Source organism: Mustela nivalis (assembly GCF_964662115.1).
Source record: "Mustela nivalis genome assembly, chromosome: 16".
Lineage (NCBI taxonomy): Eukaryota > Metazoa > Chordata > Mammalia > Carnivora > Mustelidae > Mustela > Mustela nivalis.
Genome location: NC_139035.1, coordinates 65236359 through 65255779, shown reverse-complemented (window position 1 = coordinate 65255779; position 19421 = coordinate 65236359).

The following is a 19421-nucleotide window of genomic DNA, read 5'->3' as shown; positions in this document are numbered from 1 at the left end:
GCCTAAACTAACATTACTGATTTTCTCTTGTGTTTCATCTAGTTTTACAGTTCGAATTTCTGCATTTAAGTCTAGGATCCATTTGCATTAATTTTTATGCAGAGAGCAAGGTATGAATCAGGCTCATTTTTTAAAATATAAATATTTCATTCTGGTACTCTTTGTTCAAAAATGATCCTTTCTCCATTGAGTTGTGGTTGTACTTTTGTAGAAAATCAACAGATTGTGTATGTGTGGGTCTATTTCTGAACTGTCATTTCCATTGGGTCTGTGTGCCTATCCTTTCTCTGATATGACAAGCTGTCTTATTATTTATGTCTCTTAAAAATATTTCTTCATCCGGTGCCTTAGAGTTTACAAAACATGTCTTCAATCAGAATGTCTCTTCTAATATCATTTTGCTACTTGGCACATTGTGTAAGGGTCTTCCAGTAGTATGCTCTTAATTCCTCCCTCTCCTATTTTGTGCTTTTAATGCCAAATACTTTACTTTTATTGATCCTATGAACATAATACTTTGCTAATATTTTTGCTTTAGACTAGGAATTGACAAAGGATGGCCCACAGGCTTCACCCTACCCATTGCCTGTTTTGTTGAGAATCCACCTGTTTTTGGTAGCCCTTAAGCAAAGGATGGTCTGTACAGTTTTACTGGAACATAAGCTTGTTTGTTCATTAACAAATTGTCCAAGAATACTTTTGTGGCCAGTGCACAGGTCAGCAGCTGTGACAGAGACTGTAGGGAATGTATAGTTTAAAATAAATGTTTGGCCCTTTACAGAAACATTTTGCGAACTCCGCATTTTGAATATCCATTATCTTTTAGAGTACTTAAAAATAAGAAGAGCAAATTTTATAATACCTTTAGGGTACTTTTCTTTGTATAGATTTAAATTCCCACAGAACTTCCACAAGTTCCTTTGCCTGGGACATCTGGGTGGCTCAGGTGGTTAGGGGTCTGCCTTCAGCTCAGATCCTGGGGTCCTGGGATTGGGTCCTGTGTTGGTCTCCCTGCTCAGTGGGCAGTCTGCTTCTCCCTCTGCCCCTCCCCCCAATTATGCTGTCTCTCATTCTCTCCCTTATGCTCTCTCTCTCTCTCATAAATCTTTTAAAAATAATAATAAGTAAATTCCTTTGCCTAACATTTCTTAAAGTTTCCTTTAATTCAGTCTCCCACTGCATAAATTACCTCAATGTCATGGGTCTGAAAATGTCTATTTCTCCTCCATGTTTGGATATTTTTGCTGGTTTAGAATTCTGATTTGAAAGCTGTCTTTATCTTTCAGAACCTTAAAGATGTCAGTACATGGGCTTCTGGCTTTGATAATTTCTGAAGAAAAATCTGCTGTCATTCTTCTGCCTGTGTCTATGTTTCTCTCCCTTGCCTGTGCTGCCTTGAGGATTTTTGCTTTGTCTTTTAACTGTTTGAATATAGTATACCTAAGTGTGCGTGGTTCGTTACTAGTATCTCACTATTATTGTTTATTCTGCCTGATGTTCTCTGAGATTCTTGGATCTCTGGTGATTTTTCTGTAATTAGTTTTAAAAAAATTCTTTGCCTTTATCTATTTTCATGTATTTCTTATGCCTCAATCTTTGTTCTCTTTATGGGATTCTAACTGTTGGTATTTTAAACGCTTGATATTGCCCCACATCTTTTAGATACTCTAATCTTTTCTTTTTTTTCTTCTTTTTTTCTTTTTGATGTTTCCATGTATTTTGTTAATCCATCTCTAAGATATTGATTCTTTCTTGTGCTGTGTCAAATTTACTGATAATTCTATTCTAGACTTTCATCACCTCTATAACTGTTTTTTTTTTCATTTCTAGTATTTCTAATTCATTCTTTTTCTTATTTTCCATTTTGTACTGAAATTGTCCATCTAATGATTCATGTTTTCCATCTATTTTAAATACCCGACCTGATTGTTTCAACATCTGAATCCTATCTGTCTTTGTTTGTTTTGGTTTATTTGTGTCTTTAAAAGAAAAAAAAAAGATATTATTTACTTATGTGGAAGGGAGAGAGAGAGAGAGAGAGAGAGAGCAGGGGGAAGGGGAGAAGGAGAAGCAGACTCCCCACTGAGCATGGAGACTGACATGGTACCTAGTCCCAGGACCCTGAGAACATGACCTCAGCTAAAATCAGAGGCTTAGCCAACTGAGCCACCTAGGTGCCCCAAAACTGATTTGTCTCTTGACAGATCTTTTTTTCTTCTACTTCTTTATTTGTCTCACACATTTTATCAAAAGCTATCCATGATGGTAGAGACCAAGGTAGACAGTATTTCTACCTGGAAATGAGCACAGATTATCTTTTGCTATGACTTTTACCATAGTGGTTGAATTAATCTGGTCAGGAGTAGAGCTGGCTTTGAGATTTACTGGTGCTATTTGCTCTGAGGACACCACATGTTTAAATTTCCCCCAGTGCTACACCATTAGCTTTGGGTCTTCCCTCACACCTAAACCTAAGAAGATATACTTTTTACATGCTCTTGATCATCCCCTAACAATGGGCTTGTTATCTGGAGCTTATTTAGTCTTGGAGTCATTAGCAGGTTGTGGAGCGATGGGGGAGTTCCTCACTCAGCATTGGCCTTTGGCAGGTATTATATCCTTAGTCTTCTGGATGAGATTTTCACCCCTGATCCTGTCCCTCCCTCAGATGTAAAAGAACCCACTATATTCTGTTCCCAGAACGAATTTCTACTCTTTCCACAGAAGTAGAACAACTTTTTCTTCCTTCTGTTTTAATAGGTTTTCATCTGTGTCCTAAAGATGGCAGACTTTTGCTTCAATTTTATTCATTCAATGGGTATTTATTGAGCAACAATCTCCCTGAATGTCCACCTAGAGTTGAGTCCTACCCTTACCCCAAACTAAACCTGACACAGGGCTGCAGTGAATGGGAAATAAACTTTTATTGACAATATGTTGTGATTTTGTAGTTATTTATTCAGCAATGACCCCCTCCTGGCTAATCTGGAGATGTGGGGAAGTCTATACACTTCTGTTCTCAGGCAGCTCAGTTTGGTTGAAGAGGGTAAATCAGAGATTCTTCAGTTAAATGCTGTTTAGACCAGTTGATCTGAATTGCTCCTTTCATTGCAGTTTTTGGGCTTAAAAACCTGCATTAAGAAAAAATACCTATATTCTAAGAAGAAGCTGATCGTTAAGCCCTCTGCTGCCTGTAGGACTCCATCCTGGTAAAGTGTGTCTTTCTTTTACTTCTCATAAAATTTTCTCCTTCCCTTCCTTCAAGTACTTTTTTTCACTCTTGAGTCTCTCTCCTTAAGGTATATCTGGACTGAGATGCACACTCTTGCTTAACAAGACCATGTCACTGTCTCCTGTCTGCACTCCCATTACAAAGACAGGAGCCAGTGGAAACACTGTTGGGGCATGGGGAAGAGCGCCAACTGGTGGCAGCAGCATGCACCAGTATGAAAAAGAGGCAAAGGACAGGAAGAGGGAAGGCCTTTATCCTGACTCAATTGCCCTAGAGTATGGTAAGTGCAGGGATGTCTGGCTTGACTCTGAAAAATGTCCTCAAGATGTCTTGGACTTTGCCTATTTTTATGTACATCACTCAGAATAATTTTTCCAAATTTGGGCAAGCTGTCTGCATTAGACTTCCAGTGTCATCAACAAACTTCGTGGGACTGTGTGGGCATCTTCATGTATGTCTCTGCCTTATGAAACCCGTGTCCTCTTGACTGTGTGTGTAGGATGTGTGTTTCGGAAAAGGGAGTTTCCTAAGTTCTGTGAGATGCAGATGTACTAAATATCATGGAATTTCACAACATATCCTGTTCTAGAGCACCTGTCCCACTTTCTGAATATAAAGACAAAATATTATCTCCTCAGAGGAGAGACTTGTCTCCACGGAACACCCACCTCAATGAAACTGATCCCCAGATTTCAACTATAGTTTTTCTCCAGTTTTTGACAGCCTGAAGAATGTAAGCCAAAGTATATCCCCTTCCTCACATTGACTTTGTTCTGTTTTCCAAACACCAATGCCTCCATGCTCCCTGTGTAGTCATTTAGGTCAAATAACATATGATTTTTCTGTCTGCAGCAAAAATAAATCAACACCCAACCGCTGAGAGTCTAATTAAATTCATCAGTTAGATACCAAAAGTGCTAGCAACAGTCTCCAGAAGGAAATCTAGATCTTCCTCTGCTTATCATGGGGGTTTACATCCTGATAAACCCAACATAAGTTGAAAACATCATAGGTTGAAAATGCATTTCATTTTCATGAATGCATCTCACTTACAAAATATCACAGCTTAGCCACACTTAATTGTGCTCAGAACGCTCAGAACCTACAGTTGGGTAAAATCATTAAACATAAAGCCTGCTTGATAGTAAAGTGTTGCGCATCTCATGTAATTTATTGAATCCCATCCTGAAAGTGAAAAATGGGGTGGTTATATGGGCAGAAGTGTTATTTGTCAATCATTGACCCTGGTGATCACTGGGCTGCCCAAGGGGGCACGGCTGCTACCCACATCATGAGAGAGGACCATCCACACACCACTAGCCCAGGAAAAGATCCAAATTCAAAACTCGAAGTACAGTTTCTACTGAATGCATATGGTTTTTGCACCATCATAAAGTCTAAAAATGGTAAGTCGAACCATCATAGGTCTGTAGAAGGGAACAAATTCAGCTTTGAAAGAGTCAGGTACATACGGAACAGATGTCAGCAAATTCAGGTAGACAGAACTGTCTTACTTAGAAGACACTCCCTCCTGTGTCCATCTTTCCAGTCCAGAGATCCCTTCCTTTGGGAGGCCAAGATGGCCAGTGAGCCAGTAAAGAGCTATTACCCAAAACAGCTGTTTATATAAGACAGACTTGGTGGCATGGCAGGGAAAACATCTGTGTACCAAACATTGATCTTCTCATCTTCCTGTGAACCACCTTGCCCCTCCCCAGAGCCCCGGAGCCCTGTCCCTTTCTCCTTAGCTCCCGATGCTAAATAAGCCTCAACTGCCTGACTATCTCTGTGTTTTTTAAGAGGCCCCAGTTCATACAAAATTAAGTTTTTCTCCTATTTATCTGTCTTATGTCAACTTAATTATTAGATCAGCCAAAGAACCTAGAAGGGAAGAAGGGGAAAGTCTGCCACTCCTACAGAATCGCCGACAAGAGATAATCACAGTCAAGCACAAGTCGAAGCGGAGCCGCGTGTTGATCACTGACGCAGAAGATCCTAGTATGTCAGTTTAATTTAATGCACTAAATGAGTATGTTTGAGAGTGACTGACGAGATTGAAGGCTCAAAACTGGGATGGAGAATATGGCCTTCTTATCCAAGGTCCTTTTTGGCTTGAATTTTCCAGGAGGACAGATTCACCCTATCAGTTCCTCTACCCATAACCCTAGACAGCAGGGCTCATCTCAGGCTCCTGGAGGCAGGGTGAGTGGGATCCCTCCCTGCGGTCCTTCAGGTCTGACCCCAGACCAGGGAAGCAGACATAGCCAGTCCCTCTGAGGCTCCAAGGCCAATAGGTGATGAGTCCTCACATCCAGTGCTCTCCTCGCTCTCCTCCTCTTTTCCCCCCTCCCCCTCCTCCTCCTGTTTCCCCCTCCCCCTCCTCCTACTCTTCCCCCTCCTCCCCCTCCTCCTACTCTTCCCCCTCCTCCCCCTCCTCCTACTCTTCCCCCTCTTCCCCCTCCTCCTACTATTTCCCCCTTCTCCCCCTCCTCCTACTCTTCCCCCTCTTCCCCCTCCTCCTACTATTTCCCCCTTCTCCCCCTCCTCCTACTCTTCCCCCTCCTCCCCCTCCTCCTACTCTTCCCCCTCCTCCCCCTCCTCCTACTATTTCCCCCTTCTCCCCCTCCTCCTACTCTTCCCCCTCCTCCCCCTCCTCCTACTATTTCCCCTTCTCCCCCTCTTCACTCTCCTTCCCCTCCCCTTCCCCTTCTCCTTCTTCCTCTTTTCCTTGCTCTGTGGCCTGCTCTACTTGTTGGTCTTCCCAGTCAATTAATCTGGTTTATCACTCCACTACCGTGACTTTGTATTCACAAAAGTCACCTAAAATACAGATCGTATAGATAAGAGGCAGAAATCACCCAGAGGGCAAACACTGTGTACGAAGTAATCCCTCTTTCAGAGGCTACAAGGATGAAAGGAAGTTGGAAGAGGATTGTGACAGCCTCTTGAGAATAGAAACTCTTCTAATGTATTTTGGTTCTAGCGTATTCACGCTGCAGCTCTTGGTTCTGGAAGAGAGGTTATTACTTTTGGTTTTATTTTATATAAAGAGACTTGGAAATGAATGATTTCTAAATCCTCTGCAAGCTCCTAGTGGAGAATAAGCTAGTCTTAGTAAGCAGTATAAAATCATGCATAAAAACGTGCCTTCGGGACTGCAAACAGCCCCTTCGCAGTTATTCCAAGGGCTGGGTTGGAAGCTCATTGATCTTTGGGGCTTCAACAGCGTCTCAGATAATGTGCTTTGGGACACAGATCTGCATCAGACACAAATGAGGCACCATTCTCTTCCAGGAAATGACAGCGTCAATAATATCTGGATATTATAATTATTTTGGGAGGGAATTTATTTTTAGCTCTTACGAAAACCGTCCACAAAAGAGATCTGACTGCCTTAGCCTCTTGCGGCACGTGTACATTTCACCCTGGGAAACGGAATTGTTTGCGTGAAAACCAAAGCAGCCTCTCTGAGAGTGCGCGTCTGTTAGCCTCCCACTCCCAGTGTGTCAGGAACCCTAATCCTTCGTCCCAAATCTCCTTCAGTTCAGTGTGTTTTCCTCCGTTTCCATTTTATAACCTAATCAAAGCTATGACTTACTCTTCCTGACTTAACAATTACTCTTCTCACAGTCAAACTGGCCCATCACATTTTCCCCAACAGTCTCAGAAGCATGGCCTCAAAAAGCAAACCTGCTGTCATTCCCATGCCTAAATCCTTTTGATCAGGTCTGATTTCTCTCCAACCAAAGAGATTCTGATATGCTCCACCCAGCCAGCCCGCGGGTGTCTCTCAAAGGGCATCTCCATCATCCTCGTGATACTCTGTGCTCCAGCCATGCTGGTTTTTCTCTCAAGTCCTTAAGTAAGTCAATGATGTCTACCACAGGGCTTTGCCACGCCGCGTTCCCTCTGACTGAAGGCACTGTCCACTCTTATTCATTTCTCAGAGTTGAGCTCAAGTTTCACCTGTCCCAAGAAGCCTCATCTGACTCCACTTCTCAGTCCTGGATTTTCTTATGTTCCCTTGACACTTGCTCGCAAAGGACTATCTTCTTCATTCAAGTCTGTATCTCAGCTTATTAATTCATTAATCTCCATCAATCAGAAAAATATCTACATCCCTCATTAGAGTATAAGCTCTCCAAAACTTGGATTTCTTTTTGATTCCCTGTTGGATCACCAGAAGAGAGTTCCTGTTGTCTCTTAGGAGCTCAATGCGTATTTACTGAAAGGACGCATGGATAGGTGGATGGGTGACGTGCTGACTTCTCACCAAGGCCACGATAATGCAGTTGTAAAATCAAGCTTGGGTGCCCCAGGCCAATGGCCTAGTTTTACCTCATCATGAAACACCAAAGTCCCGTCATGATTTTTAAAATACCAAGGTGGTCATCGTCAATTATTTGAGATACTCTCGCACAGAAGAAGGGGTGAAAAGTTATTCAGTGTTGTTTCTGTTAGAAATGCGTAGTCCTGGGCCCCCGGGTGACTCAGTTGGTTAAGCGACTGCCTTTGGCTCAGGTCATGACCCTGGAGTCCCAGGATGGAGTCCCACATGGGGCTTCCTGCTCGGCGGGGAGTCTGCTTGTCCCTCTGACCCTCTCCCCCCTCATGCTCTCTCTCGCTCTTTCTCTCTCAGTAAATAAATAAAATATATATTTTTTTAAATGAGTAGCTCTGAGCTAAAAATAACAATCTTTGAATTTAAACTTTGAATTTTCTAGAAAGAGGAATGATTTAGTTACTAGAGCTGCTCAGAGTAGAATGAGCTGTCTCAGGGGACAGTGTGCTCTCTGAGACTCCCTCTCGGAGCAGAAAGTGGTCGGCGGCCTGTCAGGAGAATACAGAGAGATCTCTGCCCTCCGAAGAAGAGAAACTCGGCCTCCCCAGGGAAGTTAGGTCCATGAAACAGGGGTCTCAGGAGGTATGCAGGTCAAGTCTCCCTTCCGTATTGAGAGCATGGGAGAGACACAGACTCCACAGAGACAGGAGGGCATCACCACCACGTACCCCCAGCACGGCAGCCACTGTAGCTCCCACTCCGCGGTACCCAGGGAGCATTCGTGTACCCAGGATCTCGCTCTCCCGGACCATCAGTCAGGGGCACTTTTCCCTGTGTGATCTCCTTATCATTCCAGCCTCCGGCTTTCCTCTTACAGAGCTCTCTCAGCCCTGATCACATCTCCTCTGAGCTCCACGCCCTCCTGGTTTTCAGCTCCCTCCCCGTAGCAGTCTGTCCCCTCTGTTGACTGTCCACTCCGACTCCACTCACGGTTCGCCCAGGTCTCCTCCACCTTCCACGAGTTGAGGTCGTGGGCAGAACAGCGCGCAGCACTCTGAGTGTGGACAGGCAGTGGCTAAGCAGGGAGAACATTCCACAAAGGAAAAGTGAAACCCACAGGAAACAGAACAAAACCTGGTTTCCTAGCAGAATAGTTCAGGGCAGCTTGGATAAACGTTCCCATCCAAAGTTGGCCTAAGAATGACTTAGGAAGGAATGTTAGAGTTACAAAACAGGAACCTAGCTGAGTTCTTCTAGGGGCTACAGAGTTACCAGTCATCCCTGTTTCCCACCGGGTCCCAAACTGGATCACTTTTACTTACTTGGGGTAATAAAATCCTAGGGTCCTTATCACCACAGCAAAATTGAGAAAGGCTGCAGGAGGGGAAATTGGGTGCTATCCCAGACAGAGAGAAGAAGGAATTCTTGATTTGGGAGAAAAAGGGAAAGACAGTTCTAAATGTTGTCAACCCATGACCTTCCAAACTTCTAGATTCCCAGCTCAGAATCAGAAAAACCTGGTGCTCTTGCTTCTGGGAGCAATTACGTGTAGTTACTGCCCTCTTGGGGCCAACTGTAAGACCTACACCTTCTAACCTCACAGGGCCAGGGAGAAGAACACGCAGGACACAAGGAGACTTCAGTTAAGTGTCCTGGTGTCGCAGCATTTACCTGGGTAGCCCGATGTGCTCACATTGTCATCTGAATTCACCGTGCACCCACTGGAGAATCCTGCACACGCACAAATACTATATAAAAGCTGTTGTGATTTTTGCTATGGACATTGTATGGAGAATCCTAGAATTGTTGCATTTGGAGACTCTCCTTGGGAGAGGTCTTTGGGCGAGATGCTCCTTTGCCGGCTCTCATCCTCATCCAGATATAAAGCCAGATGCATCCACTGCTCTTAGGGAACAAAATCAGGGATGTAAAGAACTGTAGGTACTTGAGATGGAGACGTTCGTGATTCTCTGAACAATATAAAAAGTGTTGGGCACCTGGGTGGCTCAGCCGGCGAAGCATCTGCCTTCGGCTCAGGTGAGAATCCCAGGGTCCCGAGATTGAGTCCCAACCCCGGCTGGGCTCCCTGCTCAGCGGAGAGCCTGCTTCTGTCTCCCTCTGCCCCTCTCCTCCTTGTGCTTTCACTGTCTCTTGTGCTATCTCAAATAAATAAATATTTTTTTTTTTTAAAAGGTAGTCTCTTGTGGGATATTGATATTGTCATCAGTGCCAAGAGATAGAAGAAGGAACCCCTGAGTCAGACGGGAAAGGTCACACACAGGCTGGGGACCAGGAAGGGGGCAGGCAGGGCATGTGGAGGGGACATGGGTTGACAATCCACGCTGTGGTATTTGGGGCTATTGTCTCATCATGCTATTATGTCAGGCCTGTCGCAAAGGTTCAGAACACTATATATTTGTGTAAATGGTGCTTTAAGAACTTGTGGTGAGGGGCACCTGGGTGACTCAGGGGGTTAAGCCTCTGCCTTCAGCTCAGGTCAGGATCCTGGTGTCCTGGGATTGAGCCCTGCGTCGGCCTCTCTGCTCGGCAGGGAGCCTGCTTCCTCCTCTCTCTTTGCCTGCCTCTCTGCCTGCTTGTGATCTCTCTCTGTCAAATTAAAAAAAAAAAAAAAAAAGAACTTGTGGTGATGTACAGACTCCACATCCAAGAAAGGAAGTCTTCGGAGGTCACCCAACACCTCTGTGATTCCCAGAGAACAGCACACCTTCTACAGGTATTTTAAAAACAGATTTCACTCACTCATCTTTGCCCCTTTGCTGAAAATCAGTTGTCCATATGTAAGTGGGTCCATTTCTGGATTCTTTATTTTGTGCCATGCATTTTTATGTCCTGTTGCCAATACCCCTTTATCATAATTTTACTATGTGGGATACCCAAAATACAAAATATTAAAAATAACAACTCAGCAATGCTTCTAGATATTAAGATGAACATATGAAAATTGTATTATTTCAAGAAGACTCCATAAAAAATAAAAAATCTTGAATAAAAAAGTACAATTTCCAGTAACAAATAAATTATGACATACCTAAGAGCACCTCACAAAAGATCTGTAAGTTCTTTAAAGAGTAAATTTTAAAACTTTATTGAATAAGAAGATGTAAGTAAACAAGGATATCTATGATTTTTTTAATCAATAAAGATTCAATGCAATGAAAATGGCCACTTGTCAAATTAACCTATAAACTCCACACAGAGCCTCAAGGGGCTTTCTGGAGTGCTCTTCAGGCTGAGCCTAAAACCTCCACAAGAAAATAAGGACAAAAACACTCCAAGTTGAAGACATGTGTTAGGAAGGACCATTCCTACTAGATATCAGCACTTTTGATGAATACATGACACTTAAAGTAATTTGATAGTGACACAGAGAAAAATCAACCAATGAATAGAGAAGCTGAGTCTAGAATCACATGTTCATGAACATGGTCTATAACGAGGTGGCGGTACCATCACAAGGAAAGAACAGACAGGTTGGGGCGAATGGCAATCCATGCGGAGACATATAATATCCCACATCATACAGAAATACATCTATCGACTACCTAAATAGGAAAGTGTGCTGCAGAGAAACTCACAGCGGAATCTCTCATTGGGGTGGGGAGGGCTTCTCCAACGAGGTACAAGAGGACAGGCCAGAGAGAGATATTTGGTCACATGTAACTGTATGTGAATTCTGACGCTCTTTGTGGGAAGAAACGCGCACACACACGCTCAAAGTGAAAGTGCAAGGCTCAAGCGGAGAAAATGTGCGCAATGTGTAGAACGAGTAGAAGTTTCGAATTCAGAACACATGCTGAACCACCTATTAATAAGGAAAAAGATAATCAGTCTGTCTGAAAAGTGCACAAAAGACATGGATAAGCAATTTATTCACATGTCTGATAAACATTAAAAAGAGGATGTCTGTCCTCACGAGGCGCTAGTGACTTTCAGAGCAAGTCTGTGGGGTGGAAGACATAAGGCAAAGAACAAGAGAGAACAGTCATGAGCTGAGAATCACCGAGGGCTTGTGTGGGGAGCCCGAGTGCCCTCATCAGTGGGGTCAGAGCCGATGGGCCCCAGAGACCACTATCACCGCAGCCTCGGGATGTTTTTCCTGCAGACTGGTAACGATGGGAGAAACTACCTCCACGCGTCACGTTCGTGAGTAAAAACTCCAGCTATTATCAGAACTATTTTCCAATTAACAAATCCATCTGAAATTCTAGGAGTAACAAAGTCACCCAAGTGCCCCCTGTCCTGTCTAGGGAAGGAGGAAGGGGAGCTGACATTGGCTGAGTATCTACAACATGTAAGCCGTCCAGTCAGCATGCTTTGTAAGAATTTCTTCTTGGATAAGCCACTTACATAATGGCAATGGCGTTTTGATACATTTTACATACAGTAAAAGAAAATAAAGGCTTGGCTGCTTCTCTGAAGATCTGCTTTTATCTTGTAAATGTAAAATTTGCATTTTACTGCAGAAGATTTGTTGACCTAAAAAATGTTTTAAAGTATTTGTCGCATGGTAACATTTATGCCCTAAGAAAACGCATTCGGATCTCTTCTCTCTTAGAGCCCCGGGACTGCAGGGGGCACATGCTGGCACCGCGCCCCGCATGTGGCTGATCACACTGGCTCCCTTCCGTCCCCAGAGCCTTCACACGGCTTCTGGCAGGTGAGTAGGAAGACAACCTGCTGCTTCCCTCTGAGATGGGGATGTTAACTCCTACCTTTCAGGGGTGCTTGGAAAACAGGGGCTATAAATACTCAGCGTGGTGTGCCTGGTACCCAGTTTCATTGATTACACCAGTTACTACAGATTAAATTCGGTGTCTGAAGTGGAATGACAGACCCAAGGCCACACAGACAGTAAAGGGAAGTACAAGTTCACAACATCCCAGGTTTCTGAATCCAGGCGCTCTGCGCTTTCTATCGGCAGCTGCTTTTTGATTGGGCAAAACGCGTCCAGCTGAGTAAGGGACGGGCAGGGCTAGGTCGGGAGAGATAGGAGGGAGCTATGGGATCAGGTTCACGGAAATCCCAAAAAGGCAGAGGAGTAAAGAAACCAGAGAAAAGGGAACAAACCAGACCACCCTGCCCCAGGTGTCAGAGGTGCGGTCTTGTTCTAAGAGTCACTTGTGACCAACAAAGCATTACCAGGCCCTAAAAAGGAAGCAACCCATTAAAGGTGTTATCACTGGTCTTGACCCAACAGATGCTACTTATCAGTAGAGATGTTCCCTGCTTGCCTTCAATAATAGACCAACCCTAAAAGCCCTCAGGGGCAACCCTGTTGGGACCCCCCTCACTCCGGATTTTTTTCTGTATCCTTGCTTAATAAAACTACCGCTTTACTCACTCTCCTTCGTCCACAAGATTCACAGATTTGTTCTTCAACTCCATGAGACAAGAACCTCCCTCTCCTACTTCAAAATGATTCCTTGTGTAAAATACATACATACATTAAAAAGCTGGTGCCACTGGCTGTGATTTGGAAGGAACCTGTCATCTCCCACCGACACACATACACAACATCTAGCCCTCTTGAAATTCCGGCATTTTTAAAAAATGTGTACAAAGGTGTTTATTCTCATTCAGAGAAATACAAAGTAAGACAATAGTGAGTTCATCCCTTGTCATCCTTTCAGTCGTAAAAACTGTATATAAAGGTTTTATAATACGGAGTTTAGGTTAGGAGATGACAAAATGGGACTCATAAACAGCATATAAATTATGGTCGTATGTTGGAGAATGACTTGGTAAGACTGTCACAATATACGACAATATGTTGGGTCATAAATAGATGACCCAATAAAACAATTTCTGATTGCATACATGTATTTACATAAACATGAACCTGTATTTAAGGAGACTTATGTTTGCAAATATGCAGTGTGTCTCTAGAAAACACCCCTGTGATTCAAAAGTAAATATATGAACACTTTTTGACAGTTTTTGATCCTCATAAACACATAACAAATATAAAGAAGAGTCAAAATACTCAGATAGAAGGTTTGACTTGTGAAGTTACTTCTTTGAAAAGAACAGCTACTCTTTTCACCTCATACTTAATAAAAGACGTTTCCTTGAGATCTCGCCATTTCCTGGGGTCCGGGAATCTAGTGAGTCTGGGCTGACTGACTGCTTTGGAGTGGTCTTGCCAACAGAATACGGCTGTGCCCTCAGGGGCCCGAGGGATACGTCCTACACTCTCCGAGATCATTATTGGCCATTCTTTTCTTTGCCTGAACCATTTACCTCTCCTCACCTGGAACATCTGCCCAGGCTGCCAACTCAGTCCATTTAGTGTTCAGGGCCCTTGTCTCACACGAAGCTCAATCTCCCCTCAGTGAAAAGGAGTTTGGCTCAGGATATATCAGTAACTGAGACCTTCCCATGTGGCAGGAAGACATGGTGATTTAAACCAAGAGTTTACACAGGATGGAGAACTCAGGGTCAGGTGGAAATCGGGGCCAGGCTTCAAGCTATCTGACCTTTCATAGAACGACCTTACTTAGCAGCAGGTGTATGTGAATCCAGGCTGTAGGCGAGGGGCTTGGAGTGTCGAACTGGCCAAGCAAGTTAAGCGTCAGAAAATCTCACTCGGGAAACAGAGGCAGCAGTCTGTGCTACAAACCCAAGCAATTCGGTGACAGGAGGTCAAGGGAGTGAACAGAAAATGTCCAGTTACATGCGTCTTACTGGCTCTGTGGCAGCAAGACAAATGTTAGACTCCTCTGCAAGCGTGGTTCTTCATGTCATAGGCCAGGAAGGGCTTAGAGATTCAGTGGGTTTTAGCATCTGGAGCAAATGACAATGGCAAAGGCTAGAATTTGCAAGTGAATGTCGAGCTTCCCTCAGTGATGGAGCTGAAATATATTCTCTCCAACCATGATGTCCTACTTCTATTACTCACACATCACTCAAGACATTCAATCACTGCCTGTTTCTGCAAGCTTCTAAGAGAGGCTCCTTTCTCCATCTTTTCTTTTCTTTTTTTTTTTAATTCAACAAATATTTAACAAATACCATATCTATGATAACGTTTGGGGCACTGTGAATAAGTGAATAAGCAAAGGCAGAAAAGAGAATCTCTGCTTACAGTCTCTTTGCTGGAAGAGGAACTGAAAATAAACACATGTCCAAGGATATAAAAATACCTTGGATGGAAATGTGCAAGTTAAAACACTCCTCTTGGAGGAAGCAAAATGGAAGAGGAGTAGGACTCTGAAATAGCATCAGGTCCCAGGAGTTCAGCTGGTCATCAAACCATTCTGAACACCTACAGACTCAACCGGAGATAGACAAGAAGAAGAGCAGCAATTCCAGGGACAGAAAATCAACCACTTTCTGGAAAGTAGGACATGAGAAGTGAATCTGAAGTGAGGGGAAGATAGACCATGGCGGGGGGAGGGGTGGCTCCTGGCAAGCGGTGGAGCAGTGGAGCAGAAGATCAGAACTTTTAGAGTCTGCTCCACTGAGGGAGCTCAGCAGGGTGTGGAGCCCTCATGGGGACGGTGTGGGCTCAGGACAGTGTGGGCTCAGGACCAGCGTGGTCACAGAAAGATCAGGGATGTCTGAGTGTGGCAGAAATGCCAGGTATCAGAGCAGGGAAGCCAGTGGCAGAGATGGAGCCAAGGAGGGGCTGTCAGATCAGGGTTACCTTAAACCATGATCCAAGGCACAGCCAGGCCACTGGTCTTCAAGCAGGGATTCCATAAGTAGCAGTTGTGGGGAGACTCAACTTCCACGAGGAGGAGCAGCACAGGAGTGCACTGCAGATATCTGCTGGGTTTGGAGACTCCAAATGGGGCTGTGCACTAGAGCTAGAACCACTAGCATCACACGCCGGGTGAGCTCAGAGTGCAGCCAGAGATCAGGGAGACAGGAGGGATTAACTGCTTTTCTCTGAGGGTGCACTGAGGAGTGCGGCCCTGAGTTCTCAGCTCTTATGGGCTGGAGACTGGGAGGCTGCCATCTTCATTTCTGTCCTCCAAAGCTGTATGGAAAGTGTTCAGGGAACAAAAGATACTGAGACCAAAACTGTGCAGATTACTTAGCCTGGCGCCTGGCAAGGGGGGTGCAATTTCTCTTCAGGCAAAGACATTTGAGAATCAGGACAACAGGGCCTGCCTCCAGAAGATCAGCAAGAGCATCCAGCCAAGACCAAGTTCACTAATAGGTGGGAACTGTGGAACTCCAGAGCTAGGGGAAAGCAACACATAGAACTCATGGCTTTTTTTCCCATGATCCTATAGTCTTGCAAAGTTAATGTTTTTTTTTTTTTTTAATTTTGTTATTTTCTTATTCTATTTTTTTTAAGATTTTATTTATTGGACAGAGAGAAATAACAAGTAAGCAGAGAGACAGGCAGAGAGAGAGAGAGAGAGAGGAGGAAGCAGGCTCCCTGCGGAGCAGAGAGCCCGACGCGGGGCTCGATCCCAGACCCTGGGATCATGACCTGAGCCGAAGACAGAGGTTTTAACCCACTGAGCCACCCAGGTGCCCCTATTATTCTATTTTTTAACTTTTCCTCTTTCCTCTTTTAATGTTATTTAACTATTTTATCTTATCAATGCCATTTTTTTAAAAAATCTTTTAAAATTTTCATTGTTATAGTCACATTTTATCCCTTCATTGTATTTAACCTTATTTTTTGTATACATATAGGGTTTTTTTTCTTAAAATTTTGAGATATAATATCTTCTAATAGATCAAAATACACCCTAAATCTAGCTCCAGCCTGATCACATTCTCTCCTAATTTTTTTTTTCTTTTCCAACCAACTTATCATATCAATTCCTTTTTTAGAATTTTTAAAAATTTTCATCTTTACAGTCATATCATCCCTTTATCACTTTTACCTTTATTTTTGTGTATATATATAAGTTTTTCTTTTGTTATAATTTTTGTGAGGTAGTTCCTTCTAAGAGATCAGAATACACCCAAAATCAAGTGGGTGGCTCTGTTCTATTCACCAGTCTAATATATGTGTGTGTGTGTGTGTGTGTGTGTGTGTGTGTATACATATACATATATATATAATTTTTTATTTTTTCTCCTTCTTTTCCCCCCAGTTTCGGTTCTTTTCTGATTTTGTTAGCATATAGTTTTCTGGGGTCTTTTCCAACCTTTTAGTATTTTACTCTCTCATTCATATATTCTTATCTGGATAAAATGACAAGGTGGTAAAACTCACAAAAAAAAAGAACAAGAGGCAGTACTGACCATTAGGACCTAATCAATATGGACATTGGTAACATGTCAGAACTAGAGTTCAGAATGATGGTTATCAAGGTGCTAGCTGGGCTTGAAAAAAGCATGGAAGATATTAGAGAATCCATCTCTGGAGAAATAAAATTCCTTTCTGGAGAAATAAAAGAACTAAAATCTAACCAAGTTGAAATTAAAAAAAGCTATTAATGAGGTACAATTAAAAATGGAGGCTCTTACTGCTGGGATAATGAGGCAGAAGAGAGAATTAGTGATATAGAAGACCAAATGATGGAGAGTGAAGAAGCTGAGCTAAGGAGAGGCAAACCACCTCTGGACCACAAGGGGAGAATTTGAGAGATAAGTGACACCATAAGATGAAACAATATTAGAATAATTGGGATCCCAGAAGAAGAAGAAAGAGAGAGAAGGGCAGAAGTTACATTGGAGCAAATTATAATAGAGAATTGTTGCCCTAATATGGCAAAGGGAACAAGCATCAAAATCCAGGAGGCACAGAGAACCCCCCTCAAAATCAATTAAAATAGGCCCACACCCCATCATCTAATGGTAAAACTTACAAGTTTTAATGACAAAGAGAAAATCCTGAAAACAACTTGGGACGAAAGGTCTATAACATACAATGGTAGAAATATTACATCAATAGCAGACATAACTGCAGAGAAAGCTGGGGTGGCAATCTTTATATCAGACAAATTAGATTTTAAACCAAAGACTATTATAAGAGATGAAGAAGGACACTATATCATACTTAAGGGGTCTGTCCAACAAGAAGGTCTAACAATTTCAAGTATCTCTGTCCCTACCATGGGAGCAGCCAATTATATAAACCAACAAATAACAAAATCAAACAAATCCATTGACAATAATACAATAATAGTAGGGGACTTTAACACCCCCCTCACTGAAATGGAATAAATCATTCAAGCAAAAGAGTAACAAGGGAACAAATGCTTCATGGCCTCCAGGAGCCTGGAGCTGAGATGAAGGGTGACACTGCAGGTAATGCCGTGGGTCCCATCAGAATATAGATGGTGTCCATGGCGTAGAGCAGGGGAGCGCGCCAGGACAGGGCTCGCCAGTAAGGAGGGGGCGGACGTGGGAGCCACAGGCGCTGGGACAGTTTGCAGCTGGGCCGAGGACGAGGAGTCGGCAAGGGGGACTTCCAGGGGAAGGCCAGAGCGGACGGGAAAGGAGCAGGAGCCGGGGGAAGTCCCGGAAGGCCAGACAGACTTTCAAGAAGAATGAGGTTCAGACCTAGAAATCCTTCCAGGAAAGAGTCACTAGAGAGTTGTTCATTTTCTCCGAATGTCACCGTCCTGCCATGATTCCGGCTGGTTTGCTCTGCGGCCGCTGCCTCCCCACCTCCTGACGCAGAGCCAGTGAAGGACGGCGTAGACCCTCAAGCCGATTCTCAAGCTTCCCAGCCCCGGGACCACATACATGTTTGCGTGAGTTCTCGGTGCCTCTTCCTGGCTAGTGCAGGCCTGGCTGGGGGGTGTGGTCGCCACCTTCTCCGAGGGCCGTGGTCAGGCCTTTCCCCACCTCCCTCTGCCTCCGGGTGCTAAGCTCCAGGCCACTCCGCACCCCTGGCACTTCGCCCTCCTGCACTGCACAAATTTCCGCTCACTCTTCATAGTTCACTTTCTCCAAAAGTATTTTCAAATCCTGCCAGCCTGAGTCCAGGTTCTGGGCTCCTACGGTTCATTCTCATCCCACCCAGGACTTCTCCAAGGCCGATCCTGTGCCAAGATGGGCACAGGCTCTGACACCTGCCGCAGGCGTGCGAAGCCCCACCCCACCCACCGTGTGACCTGGGGCCCATTTCTTAACCCGTCCAGGGCCGAGCGCCGACTCCACACGGTATTACGAGTCGATGCGCTTAAAGCACGAAGCGAAGGATTGGAGAGAGCTGGCACCCCACAGCCACCACGCACTCAGGGACACCTGCACCGTGACTGTCATGTACCCACTTACGAAGCCCCATGTCTTGTCCGCCGCATCCGCTGAAACGGAAACTCTGTAGGGGCAGAAGCTGAATCTATCGTGTTGAAAAACACGAGTAAAATCTCAGCACAGGGACCATAATGCAGCAAGACTGCCACGGGTTAGGTACTCGATTCTCTCGTGCTGCGTGTAAAGAAGGATTCACCCAAATGACCACGATTCCCCCCCTCCCCAGCCGGCCTGAAACTCCGGGCGTGTGTGCCTACCTCACGCTGCCCATTTCCCTCCAGTGGAGGACCAAACCCAGCCTCGGTGCACCTGAAGCAGCATGGCTGAGACTCTCCCAGGCTTCGCCTCCTGACCCTGCAGGTGGAGCCTCCCTTCCCGCAGGGAGCAAGTCTCCCACCCCCCAGCCTCGCCCCTCCTGGGCCCCCACCGCTGGCCAGTGTCGGTCCTCAGACAACTAGTCACTCGGCTGAGACGGCAGGAGGGCAGGAATGACAGCAGCCAGGCGACGCTGTGATGAAAACTCAGGGTGACCCCCATACCTGAAGCTAGGTACCCTTCCAGCGCCCCCACCGGGAAGCCCCCTGGAGGAACCCACCCGCGCAGGGAGCGACGGGAGCAGCCCTGACTTAAGAAGGGGGGAGGGGGGACCGGGACGGCGACGTGGGCATTTAAATCTCAACATCTGTATCCATCGTGTGTTAATGGATCTTTAAT